We start from the raw sequence: 12,340 nt of genomic DNA, 5'->3' as shown, positions 1-12,340 counted from the left end.
TTTAAGGCAATACAGTGAGTGGAATTAGTCAGGCCCATGTTCTTCTGATTGTGAAGCACAGACTGGGGCAAGTGACTTCTGCAAAATTCAGGCTCTGCTGTGCAAGTCAGTTAGATGGTGATGATTAGGGTTAGTGGAACCTGCTCTCTGTGGATGCAGCAAATACCACCCCTCTGCACTGAGACGTGAGACAGGGAAAACCTATTTTAGGTTTCCCAGAATCTGAGTGTGGAACAGAACACTTAACCCCTTGCAACTACACGGGATCAGAACCCGAGACCAGAGCCACTACTGTGAAAAGCTGTGTGTTGGACGGGGCGGGGGGGGGGGCCTGCAGGTGGGGGAGGTGACATCCTGGAATCAAGGTGAGGGAACAGGAATTCCAGGAACTACTGGTGGTGATATGGAGCCAGAAATTCCAGCAAGAGCCAAGAGAATTCCCAGACAGGCCACTGCGGGAGGGAGGTGTGGGGCTGCTGGGAGACCTGGACAGTGAACTGGTGGAGGGCAGAGAGAACGATCCAGCACTGCGAGGAGAGATGATTAAGGAGAACTTACTATACAGCACAGGCAAACCTATAGTTTGTAATAAGCTATATGGAAAAAAGAATGGATGTATTTATGACTGATTCATTTTGCTGTACACCTGAAACAAGTACAACATTATAAATCAACTACACTTCAATAAAATCAAATTTAAAAAAAAGAAATTAATAGCTTTTGCGTCCCCTCCCCTCTGCCAGGCACCGCCCTCGCCAGGATCCTGCATTTTGCTTGCACATACTATAGGGTGTTTAGCAAACGCTGTGTCTTGGGAAACCTATCTGTGCCCCCCCCCCCCCCCAGTTCCCTAGTGACATGAAGCAGTACTTTGGGGCAAGAGCTGCATCTGTTTTATGTGGTGCCTGGAAAGGCATGTCTTCTGCACATCCTGGAGAATCGGGGAATTTTAAAAAAATCAATTGCACATTGGCTCTATCTGGGAAGCTGGCAGCACAGCTCTAGATTTTCTCCTTTCATAGTAAGTTTAGCAAAAATGTTAGGCTCCGACTATACAAGAAACTGGATGAAGATGAATATCCAGAAATATTCCTTGTCAGATATGCCAGCACCCAGGAAAAGCAAGAGAGGGAACGTAATCCTCTAAATGGAGAGAGTGTCAAAAATAAACCACAGAAATAAGAACATATTGTCAGTATAGAACGTTATTTCCCATGAGTCATTCTTTCTAATGTAAAGTCAGTTTATCATGAAATACGAAGAATTTCTTGACGGGGTGAGAGCTGTGCTGTAAGTGCGCAGGTACAATTAGGTAAAAATAGGTCACCACACACCCTGGGGACTCAAGCCCATTTTCTTCGCTTACTGAGCATTGGGCCTTATCACTTGGGGCTTGTTACAATATACATTCCTGGGCAGGGACCCCAAGACTTCAGTGTGGGGTCCAGAGACCGGGGCCTAGGGCTCTGCATTTCATGAGAATCCTGGACGACATGCATGTTGGTGGCTGACAGAACCCCAGGGGGATCATCAGTCATCATCTTCTTCCCGGACCCGGCGTTGGGTATCCCGCCCCCCACTTCATCTCGGTTGGGCTGGTGGCTGATATGGGGGGACTGGGACTCCACCCAGTCTTTGCCGGAGGGGCTGCCCTTGCACCTGGCTTTTTGCTTCTGACCACAGGGCTGCCATGACAGCAGGGGTGGGCAGGATGTGGCCTGAGGGAGATCCTCTGTTGCCTGACACCCCAAAAGGCGGGGCCAACACTTGCAAGCTCTGCAATCAGCACAAGACCAGCAGGAGCCCTCTGTTACTTAAAACATCAAGGGCAAGGATGGGGCCACTGGGCCCCCCACCCTCTCTGACGGAAGTCAAACCCTCCCCAACCCCTGTCCCGTCTCCCAAGAGACAAGAGGAAGTTTGCTGCCGAGGTCCTTCTCTGAAATACACACTTCAGAAAACCAAATGGCAGGGAGGCATGTCCTACCAGGGGCTCTGCCTGCCTTTCTAGCCACAACCTTAGGGACGTCTCACTCCAGCCAGAGCTGCTGGTGGTGGGGCTGGAAGACCTCAGGGTCCCCTGAGCCTCAGTCCTCACTAGCTGGGAACCCCCATGCTTGGGTATTGCCTGCAGAGCCTGCAGGAGCGGGGCTGGGCCTGGCACTCCTCCGTGTCGCTTGAGGGCCTGTCAGGGTTGACCAACGCTGGCCAACGATCAAAACGAAACCTGATGTACAATGCAATAAAGTCAACTCTCTTTCAAAAGAAGCATCATCGACACCAGTCACTATTTTCTAGATGGTCTTAACAATGGGGGAGATATAAACCAAAGAAAAGCTCCATTTACGTAACTGATATTAAAAACCTGTGCTTTCAGTAACACATACTGAATGGCTCTTGCAACTATTTTTGGGTTTTAAAATTTAGAACACATACTAAGGAGAAGCCTCACATCCTTAAGAAAAGCTGCCAAGGGACTCTGAACAGAAACTCATTTCCTGTAACAAGCCGCAGCTTCGGGCCTCCAAGAAACTCCCTCACACCCTGGAGGGTGTCACCCCCTCACCAGCTACCGACTGACACTTTTCAAAACCAGCATCTGATGTGATGTGTCGCATCACCATTAAGAGAAATGCTTATGTCCTCGCATTGTCTCATGTCTATTCTTCCCTTTTAAAATGGGCTTTAAAAAAAACCCAAAAAAACCAAAAGCCCCTGGTAAGACACTTCCCCAAGAGGTGGAGGCCCTCCCGCTCCATGGGGATCCTGGTGATGTCCGTCCCCCCAGCTCCCCAGTCACCCTCCAAATCGTGCAACGTCCTCATCCTGTTACCGGCAGGGAAATGTGAGTTCCCAGGGCTCGGCAGACCTCTGGGGTCGTGGAAGCCCAGTTCGTCCTCCATTCCCTCTGCGACACGTACGATGGCCAGTAGTGCTCGCCCTGTACCCCGAGGTCCCAGAACACATTTCCAAGCCTAGTCGTCCCCACATCTGTCTCAGACCTCACTTTTTTGAGTCACTGTCTCCTGGTAGACGGCAGGCCACCCTCCAGGCCCCCAGACAGCCCCAGGCCTCGTCCCCATGCTGGCTGAACCAAGTACTGAGGACTAATCAGAAACCCTGGACCCCTACCTGGGAACCTCCATATGTTGCGGGTGTGGCCCTAAAAAGCAAAGCAAAACAAAACAAAACAAAGAACCCCCACAAAAACCCAGGCCTGATGGCCATGCTTATCCACTTGGGGGACTCGGGAAAAATCCAGGCAGCAAAGAAGGAAAAACAGCTGGATCCCAAAGCATGATTTCCCTCCCATCCTCCAAGTTTATGCAGATGTAAAGGGTTCTTGGAAGAAAGGGAGCAGACTCCATGCTGAATTCCCAGGCTGAGTGTTGTTCCCCGCCCCCAGTCTTAGCCTTAGCACTGCCTCTGCTGAGGTCAGTCTGCTTATCTTCACTTCCAGTTTTCCTACTTGTACTCCTTTTACACATGACTGTCTTCTTCCTTTCTCTTGCCTTTACCTAATTTTAGTAACTTCACCCCAACCTATTTCCAGGTTCTTCTTTGAGGCTATTCACCTGCCCAGCTTTCCCATCATTTCATTATCTTTAGTGTCATTCCCCCGCCCCCAAATAAGCATCAGCTTACTTATTTGTAATATAAATGATTGATTATGACAAATGGTACAGAAAATGATTCATGGCTGGTTTAGTTTCCTTTGAAAAAAGTGACACATTCTCTTCTTTGTCTAAAATCCTAAAATATGTTTCAAATTAAAGCAAACTCCCTTTCGTACAAACCCCTCCCTCCCTTGACACAGGTAAGCAGCTTCCCGGGGCTGGCAGACAGCCCGATTTGCATCATTTCTGTATTTATTACATCTGCATGTAATCACAGCATGTAGTGTTCTTTTGTGTATTTAAAAGTTTTCAATAAACAGAATGATGCTATATTTATTCATGTGCAGCTTGGCTGTTTTCCACTCAATGCTATTGCTTTGATTTTGACCTGTGCTGCCACCTGACCAACACCATGCAGAGCCTGAGCAGAGCTCAGGCTTGAATCTCAGCTCTCTCACTCACTAGGAGCCATCAACCATCGAACCTTAACCATATTTTGTTCATTTTTTCACCTGATCTTAGACACATTCAATCTCGATTTAATAAACATTAAAACAGTTTGGGGAAAAAAAAAATACATGGGCAAAGCCAGGGTAGTGCCAAGAGGGAAATTTATAGGGCTAAAATGCTGACATGGAAAGGAAGAAAGGTCTCAACTCAATAATCTGAGGTTTAACCTATTAAACTTTTATAAAAAAGGCTAAATATATCTGAAGAAAGTAGAAGGAAGGAACTAGTAAAGAACAGAAACCAGTGAAACCAAAAGCAGGAGAACAACAGAAAAGATAATCCTTCCTCTCTAGAATTGCTTTAGATTCTTTGTCAAAGATTGTGTCCATATATGTATGTGCGTCTATCTCTGGGTTCCCTGGTCCGTCCCCTTGACGGAGGTGTCTGTCTCTCCACCAGGACACCCTGTCCTCGTTACTGTGGCCAGAGGGTAAACCTTACCACCAGGGACAGCAATTCCCCCCACTTCTTTCTTCCCTGTCAAAGTCCTGTTAGCTGTTTGAGCTCCCACGTCAATCCATACATTTGAGAATAAGCTTGTCTATGTCTACAAAACCCTTGGTGGAATTTTGATAGGAATTTCATCAGATCTATAGACATACTTGGGGAGAATGAACAGTTTTACTGTGTGGGATCTTCCATGCCATGATCACAGGTTAATCTTTTGTTTCTTTCATCGGTGTTTTGTCTTTTTAAGCACACAGATTCTGACTCAGCGGGGTGTTTTTAGGGTATACCTAAGTATGTCCTTTGCTTTGGAGTCATTTTAAATGGCGTCATATTTTAGCTTCAGTTTCTACATGTTTGTTGTTGGCAGATACCAATGTAGAAGACTTTTGTGTGTTGATGTGTGTCCTGAGGCCTTGGTGAACTTCCTCACAAGTCCAGGAGATGTTGGGGTTAGACTTCTTGTGACAGGAAGTCTAACCTCTTGCAGACACTCGTGCATCTGTAAATGGGAAAGTATTGTTTCTTCCTTTCCAATCTCTATCCTTTTAATTTTTTAATTATTTTTTCCTTTTTTGTCTTTTTAGGGCCTCATGCACAGCATACAGAGGTGTTGAGTTGGAGGTACAGCTGCTGGCCTACACCAAACAGCCATGGAACAATGTCACACTCCTAAGTAGGAACAAAACCCAAACAAAACCAAAATCCTCTACCCAAACCTCTCCCCTTGTACAAAAATTAACACAAAATGGAGAACAGACTTCAGCGTAAAGCATAAAAATATAAAACTTGTACGGGGGAAAAAAAAAACAGGAGAAAATCTTCCAGACTCAGGCTAGGTGAAGGGTTCTTGTATTTTTACACCCACTCACAGACCATAAAAGGAAAAAAATTAGTAAACTGGATCTCATTGAAATAAAAAATATTCTCTCTGCAAAAGACCCTGTGGAGAAGCTGAAGACAAGCTAAACTGACAGATTAACGGCAAACCACTGGGACTGTTATCTTGAACATACAAGGAATTAACAAGACCAAATAATCCAATTAGGAAACGGGCAAAGACAAGATCAAGCCGCTCACCTGTGGATATACAGATGGCAAACGCACATGTGAAAAGACTGGCATCTTTGCCCGCGAGGGAAAAGCAGATGAAAATCACACTGAAGCATCTTTGCACACCTGCTAGAACAGCTCAAATGAAGCAATGACAATGCCAGATGCTATCCTGGAGATCCCAGATCACTCGCACCTGCTGGGGGGATGTAAAATGGTCCAGCCATTCCGGAAAAGAGTGGGGCACTTTCTTATAAAATGGAACATGCTTTCAGGATATGACTCAGCAGTGGAACTCCTGGGCATTTATCCCAGAGAAATGAAAACTATGTTCACAAGAAACCATGTATAAGGATGATCACAACAGCTTTACTCAAATAGCCCCAAACATTCACTCAAAGGGTGAATGGTTAAAACCAAAAAACTATGGAGGGCAGAGCATCGACTCCAAGGAATATTACTCAGCAACACAAAAGAATGAGCTGCTAGTACACTCAAGAACTTGGAGAATTTCATTTAGAGAAAAAAGCTAATCAAAAAAGGGTGCATATTGCATGGGTCCCTTTATATAGCATTCAAAAAGTGATGAAATTATAGAAAATGAGGAACAGATCAGTGGTTGCCAAGGGCGTAGGGAGGGGGAAGGGGGAAGTTGTCTGTGGCCATAAAGGGCAGCCTGTAATGGAACTGTCCTACCTGTGGGTAGTCACACAATTCTACACACGTGAGAAAATTACATAAAACTACACACAGACACGTGGGAGCACGTAAGCTGGTGAAATCTGAAATCCCAACATGGTTGATGGGCTCTCAGTGTTAATTTCCCGGTTGTGATTCGGGCTAGAGTTTTGCAAGACGTTACTATATGGATCATTCAGTATTATTTTTCACAATTGCATGTGAATCTACATTTATCTCAAAATTTTAAAAAAATGTTAATTGCTTCTGTGAGCAACCTTTGCATATGCCTTAGGCACTCAGACCAGGCTCTCTTTGGAGGCTACACTTAGGAGTGAAACAATGAGGTCATAGGGAATATCCATCTTCAGCTTTTATGGCTTATTCTCTAAGGTGTCTGGTCCTGTTTGCATTCTACTCATGATCAAGTGAGTTCTCACTTCTCTAAATCTTCCCCAACCCTCAGTATAGTCAGAACTTAATTTTTTTCACCAGCACGAGGGATATGAACAATTATCTCATCGATGTTGTGATTTTCAATTTCCTGAGAACTAGTGGGTTAAGCATCTTTTCATGTCTTACTAGACCAGCCTAGTCACTCACATCTTTTTCTTCTAGGTGGTTTGTTGTGTTTTGCTGAATTTGAGAATGTTTTATACATCCCAGATACCTCACCTAAGTCTGTTTACCTTCATTCTCTAGGCATCCATCTATTTTTTTTTTTTTTAAATAACAGAGCTTCACATTTACTCTGGTATTCACAGAGTCCAGATGTATAGTTATGAATTTTTAAATTATTGACATGAGGGTGGTTCTGCCTTTGGACAAGGCCTCAGCTCACACCTGAGAGCTCCAGCCTCCTACCTGGGCAGCCTCTCCAGCCCTAATTCCTCACGATCCATCTCTCATGTGTATCTCCCACTGGCTCTGTCTCTCTGGCTAAAGCCTGGTGGCTGCATGTTAAGGTAGAGACTGGAAACCTGCTCATCCAGCCTCTCTGCTCAGCAGGACCATCAGGGTCTCTGCTGACAATTACTGTGCATTAAATCCAGCTCCTAGGGCCCCCAACTCAGGCTGATTTAAGCTTCCTTCCGTGGCTCCAAGGGACCAATAGAAGTGTCCTCCTTTATGTAGTGCTTAATGACTACTTACTAAAAATCGTACCAAGGAATTAGGAAACTGACTCTCCTTACTGACAACTTCACTGAGGAAGTTAGGACAGGGTGACTAAAAGAGATGTGACAGTCCAATCATCCTGTAGAGGAAGCATATTTTGTTGGGTGTGGCCACTCAGGAGCAGTGGAATTTTAAAGAGACAGAAACCAAAGGCAGCTCTGTGAGGTTTGCAAGGTGTCCTGTCAGTCTGCAGGGCAGCAAAGAGGGGCTGGTGGCAGGATCCTGGAACTTAATCCTGTAGGCACCTGTGAGTCTCTGTGCCTTGGTTTCCTAGTCAGTGAAAATGAGAGTAGGAGTTCCCTGGTGACTTAGCTGCTTAGGACTTGGCATTGTCACTGATGCGGCATGGGTTCAATCCCTGGCCCAAGAACTTCCACATGCCATGGGCATTGCCCCCCCAAATGAAGATAATAATAGGGTAGTTATATCAAAGGAGGGTATCCCCTGGCATCAGGACGATTCATCAGGTGAAATAGCATTTTCAGAAGACAGCTGGCAATTTGTAAGTGGTCAAAAATGCTACCTGGGTACAGAAATGGTTGTCAATTTTTTAAAGAACCTAGAAAACTAAAAGTTCAACATACCTCCAATTAGCATTTAGAAATTCAGAAGGAAATAGAAAAAAATCACCAAAAAGACTGGTCTCTACTCTTTTCCACCTTCAGCAAGTGCCTTTCATCAGGGCACATGGTCGAGGCCATCCCCCACCAAAGCTAGGCTGAAGTGATTCCATGTCAATCACAGATCAAATAACTTTTCTAAATGCTCTTCTCTTTGGACAGAAATACGATACTTTAGAAAGATTTTTAAGGTGCATTTGAACCAAACAGTTTTTGTTCAACCCTGGTTAATAAAGGTACTCAGTTAAATCCTAGGGAGTTACTGTTAACCGACATTTTATGGCAATTTTTAACTGGATTTCCTCCCTTCAGGTTTTGATCTATCCCACTTAAAAAAAAATTCAGCTACCGACGAGCACCCGTGGCCTGGGAGGAACGCCGCGGGTTCATAAGGCTTCTGCCCCTTGCAGGTCATTTGGCCCATCCTTTCCTGAAGATCTGCTTTGACTCCTGCTGGCTCCACACCTGGGTCCCCATGTCCCAGGAGGCCCTCAGCACTCTCATGTGGCCTACCAGGGAGCAGAGGTACAGGCCTGAGCCCAATATAGGGAGGTCCCTAACTTGCAGGCCACTCTGTAAAACATCCCCCTGACCTCGGTGGGCTAAAAATCTTCTCCAAAAGCCATAGGTCTTAAATAGGATGCATCCTAAAATCCCCTTCCTAGGAAAAACTCTCTTTCTAGGCCAGGTGTTCATGTCCATGTCAGAACAGCCAGCGCCCCCCCGCCACCATGTTTATACCCCTCCCAACACATCCCAGCTGCTGCACGTGCCCTCCACGGAGGCAGAGAAAAACTGCACACATGCTGTTGATTCTCACATTGCCGCAATTGGAAAACAGAGGATGGGGAACCGAAACACGCCTATTTCCTGCCGGAGTCCCACTGAGTCCCAAAGAAACTGAAAGGGTTTCCCAAATCTCACTCCGCCTTCCAAACGGGAGAGAGAGAGTAGCCCCTAAGAGAAAGCAGCTGGTGTCACCGGTATCCCGCAGGACCTAGAATCACCTAGGCGTCAGTAGAACCTTGCAGCACACACAGCACCCTCAGAGCCAGCTCACCCAGCGACGGGCCCAGAGGGGCTTCACGCGGGACAGGGGGACCGCGCCGCGCGCAGGTGCGCGCAGGTGCGCGCAGGTGGGGTACCGGCCGGCGCAGGTGGGCTCAGGCAGCTCAGCCAGGCCAGGCCTCCCGAAGGCGGAAGCAAGGCGAGTTGCCTGTCACCGCCCTCCACGCTCAAAGGGAAACTGGTTTTCGTCTGGAAACGGCGGGAGGGTGAGGTCGTCTGCCCGGCTCCAGGTGTGTCTTTAAGAAGCACTTTAAGCCTGTGGGGATCCCCCGCCTGCTCGAAAGCTCGCCACCAGCACCCATCCCCGCAACGCCCAGGGCGGCCTCTTTGACCTTCGTCACCTCCCTCCGAAACTCCACCCCCACCCCCTCCCACACTCTTGAGACCCCAGCCACGGGAGCCCACATCTGGACACTCATCCGGGACAGCCCCGCTGCTCTGGAGCGCGTCTACACCCGCACCCACCCCCCGCCCCGGCGGCCCCTGGGCTGCCACCTGCCGCCACCTGCGCCGCCGCCCAGGGGAACTCCGGGCCCGGGTCCCCGCTCCGAGGGCGCTGATAAAGGCGCTTGCCCACCCAAGAGTCACCCACCGCGCTAAGCTTGGTGCTCCTAGGCCGAGGGCGCCGCGGGATCCAGGCCGCCTTCCCGCCGCCCCGGCCCCAGGCGCCAGGAGCGCGGGGTCCCAGGGCTCCGCCTTCCGGGTCAGGGACGCGGGCCGCCGGGGCCAAAGGCTCGTCCTCGCTGGCGCGCTGCAGAGGCGACTGACGGCGGCTGCTCGGGGGCCGAGCGCCCCGCCTCCCTCCCCCGCCTCCCGGGCTGCCTGCGAGCCAGGTAAACACGCCGCCCCGGGCCCAGCCGCCCACCTGCCGCCCGCTGGCCAGGTCCACGTCCCGACGCCTCCGCCACGAGGGCTCCGGGCACACGCGGGAGGCGGGCTCGGAGTTTGCCCGGGACTGAACTCGGGCTCTTTGCGCCTCCGCGCGTGGCGGAGCCTACGAACCACCCCGCCCGACCGTGCTGGGAGGGACTGCGGTAGTTTAGGCTCCACGCCCCATACCACGGCCGCCGTGGCCGCTGGCCAGAATCTACTTCCCCGCCTCGGGGTGCAGGGCACTCCGCAAAACCTGGCCCCTTGGGAACACCAGGGTGGCGTTGGTGCAGCACCGCTCACAGGTAGGGTTCCTCTGGAGAGCGCATGCTTCCCGAAGGAGGCTGGCGAGGAGGGCTCAAAGTAGACCAGAAAACGCACAGAAGGAGCGGGCGAACCTGGGTCCTGCGGCCTGAATGATCTCTCCCTCGGCTTGGGGTCGGTGTCATCCTCTTGGTCCAAGGGATCCTGGTGTTGGACATTAGTCACCTACACAGAGTCGTTTCCCCCTGGACTTTCGGCCTCATCCTGATGGTGGAAAAGTAGGAGGTGGAGGGAGAGACGCGACCACCAATTTAGATTCGGGGTCAGGGGATTGAATCTGAGCTTTCCAAGGAGCCCCTGGGAATCCACACTGTTCATTGGGGGAGGGGGAGTCTGGTGCCCTTGAGACCCAGCCTTGTCCCCTGGGCCGGCTTTAGGGGCCAGTAGAGCCACCTCCCAGTGTGGTTTCAGGGCTGACACCCTCACAGACCCCAGGGGGTTTATCGTTCAAGTTCAGGTGCTGGAGATTCAAGAGAAGTGTGTCCACCTCACTTCACTGTCACATCACTATTTGATCCTTTCCTCTAAGAAGATTGGCCTGGGGGGTTCTGGAGTTGGAGGTGGGGGGTCAGGAGGGAGGATGGCTGCTGAAGATGAAGTTTGTGTTTCCACTTTTTTGCTGGGAGCCTTCAGCTCACTTGCAGCCAAGGCTGGACAGGTGGAAGTGAGGGACTCAGAAGAACCCCAGGATGAGTAGGGTAGTGACTCTGACAGGGAAGTTCCAAGGCTCCTGACCCAAGTCACTCTTACCTGCCCCCCTCCCCCATATTTCTTAAAGCTCAGGCCAACAACTGGTCCCATGTAGATTCTGGTTTTAGCATCACAAACTGCTTCTCCTCCCCACAAATGCCACTTTGCTTTGTCCAGGGGTAACTGGGGCTCCTACCTTGCAGATGTTAGGGAAGGCTGGAGAGTCCAGGCTCCAAGCAACTACAGAGACTGTCCTGCTTTGTGCTGTGCAGAGGCTTCACGGTTGCCAAGAGCCATCTCTGCAAAGTCAGGCTTGCCAAGCTCCAGCTAAGACTCTTTTTAATGTATGTATAAAATTCCCCCATGCATATATTTTGGGGATATAATGGCCTTCAATTCATAAGAATTTCAAGGAAAATGTATGTGCGATAGTAAGGAACACAATGTAATAAAGTGATGGGTGGGCTTTTGAAAGTTCTCCCAGGCCAGGGACAGGACCCAGGGTAGAGGAAGCAGTACTGGGCGCTTCTCATGGCAGGGGGTGGTGGTGTCATACTTCACATGAAGATGGGCAAAATGACAGACTCATTTTGTTGAATAAAATTGAACGGTGTCTTTTGACAAATAAACAATAAATGACCCAAGCCTCATTGTCTCTGATATTTCTCAGAAAGTCACATGGCCTTTCCCTTCTCTCTCACTGCCTTTCCAATACTGAAGCAGCAGCCTTTAGCGTTTCATATTCTAGCAAGGATCACAAAGTTTCATGCATGGTACAGACTCAGTAAATTTTGGTTCAGTTCGTTATGCTCCAAATTACCCAAACTAAAAGGAAGTAAGAAAATTAATTTAAATACTTTTCAGGAGACCAGACTGCACACATTTTGAGTTTTTTAAAACTTTTCTTCATCAAGAGATTTACCTTTGTTATTATAGTTTTGCTCAGAGAAGATCTGAACTTCATTTTCATCTTTGCCTTGCCATTAATTTTTCCCTGGTGGTAGCTGCAAAGTAGGCAACCCACTTGTACACTCTTAAGGGTTAATTGTTTCACCAAAAATTCCATTTAATAACTAGACAGACTCCACTGGTCATGATTACAAGGAAATTAGGTTCATGAACTCCACAATGTACAACATAAAAATTATGTAAACAAGGAAAATATTTGAGGGAGGACTCTAGACCACAACCTCCCCCCCACACAGATTCACACACACACACACACACACACACACACACACACACAAGCCACTTGTCACTTCACTTCTTTTTATTTGGGAAAAAAGA

General features: G+C 48.6%; 1 protein-coding gene across 10 annotated transcripts in view; it reads right to left on the bottom strand.

Moving 5' to 3' along the window:
• The window catches only part of MBP (myelin basic protein), a 117,064-nt gene extending 106,889 nt beyond the window's left edge, over positions 1 to 10,175 (bottom strand). For 6 of the 10 annotated variants that reach the window (XR_014836955.1, XM_085011083.1, XM_085011095.1 and 3 more), the window contains exon 1: positions 9,762 to 10,175. The gene's annotated coding sequence lies outside the window, so the exon portion shown is untranslated. The remainder of the gene's footprint in view (positions 1 to 9,761) is intronic. The other 4 variants (XR_014836956.1, XM_085011088.1, XM_085011110.1 and 1 more) reach the window with 1 other exon arrangement.
• Positions 10,176 to 12,340: the final 2,165 nt, after the last annotated feature.

The sequence above is a fragment of the Sus scrofa genome, chromosome 1 (genome assembly GCF_054392235.1).
Source record: "Sus scrofa isolate SSC_HxYL_T2T_F1_AM1 chromosome 1, Sscrofa_HxYL_maternal_Yorkshire_Landrace_v2.0, whole genome shotgun sequence".
NCBI classification, from domain to species: domain Eukaryota; kingdom Metazoa; phylum Chordata; class Mammalia; order Artiodactyla; family Suidae; genus Sus; species Sus scrofa.
Note: the sequence above shows the minus strand (reverse complement) of the source record. Positions and strands in the feature narration are given on the sequence as shown.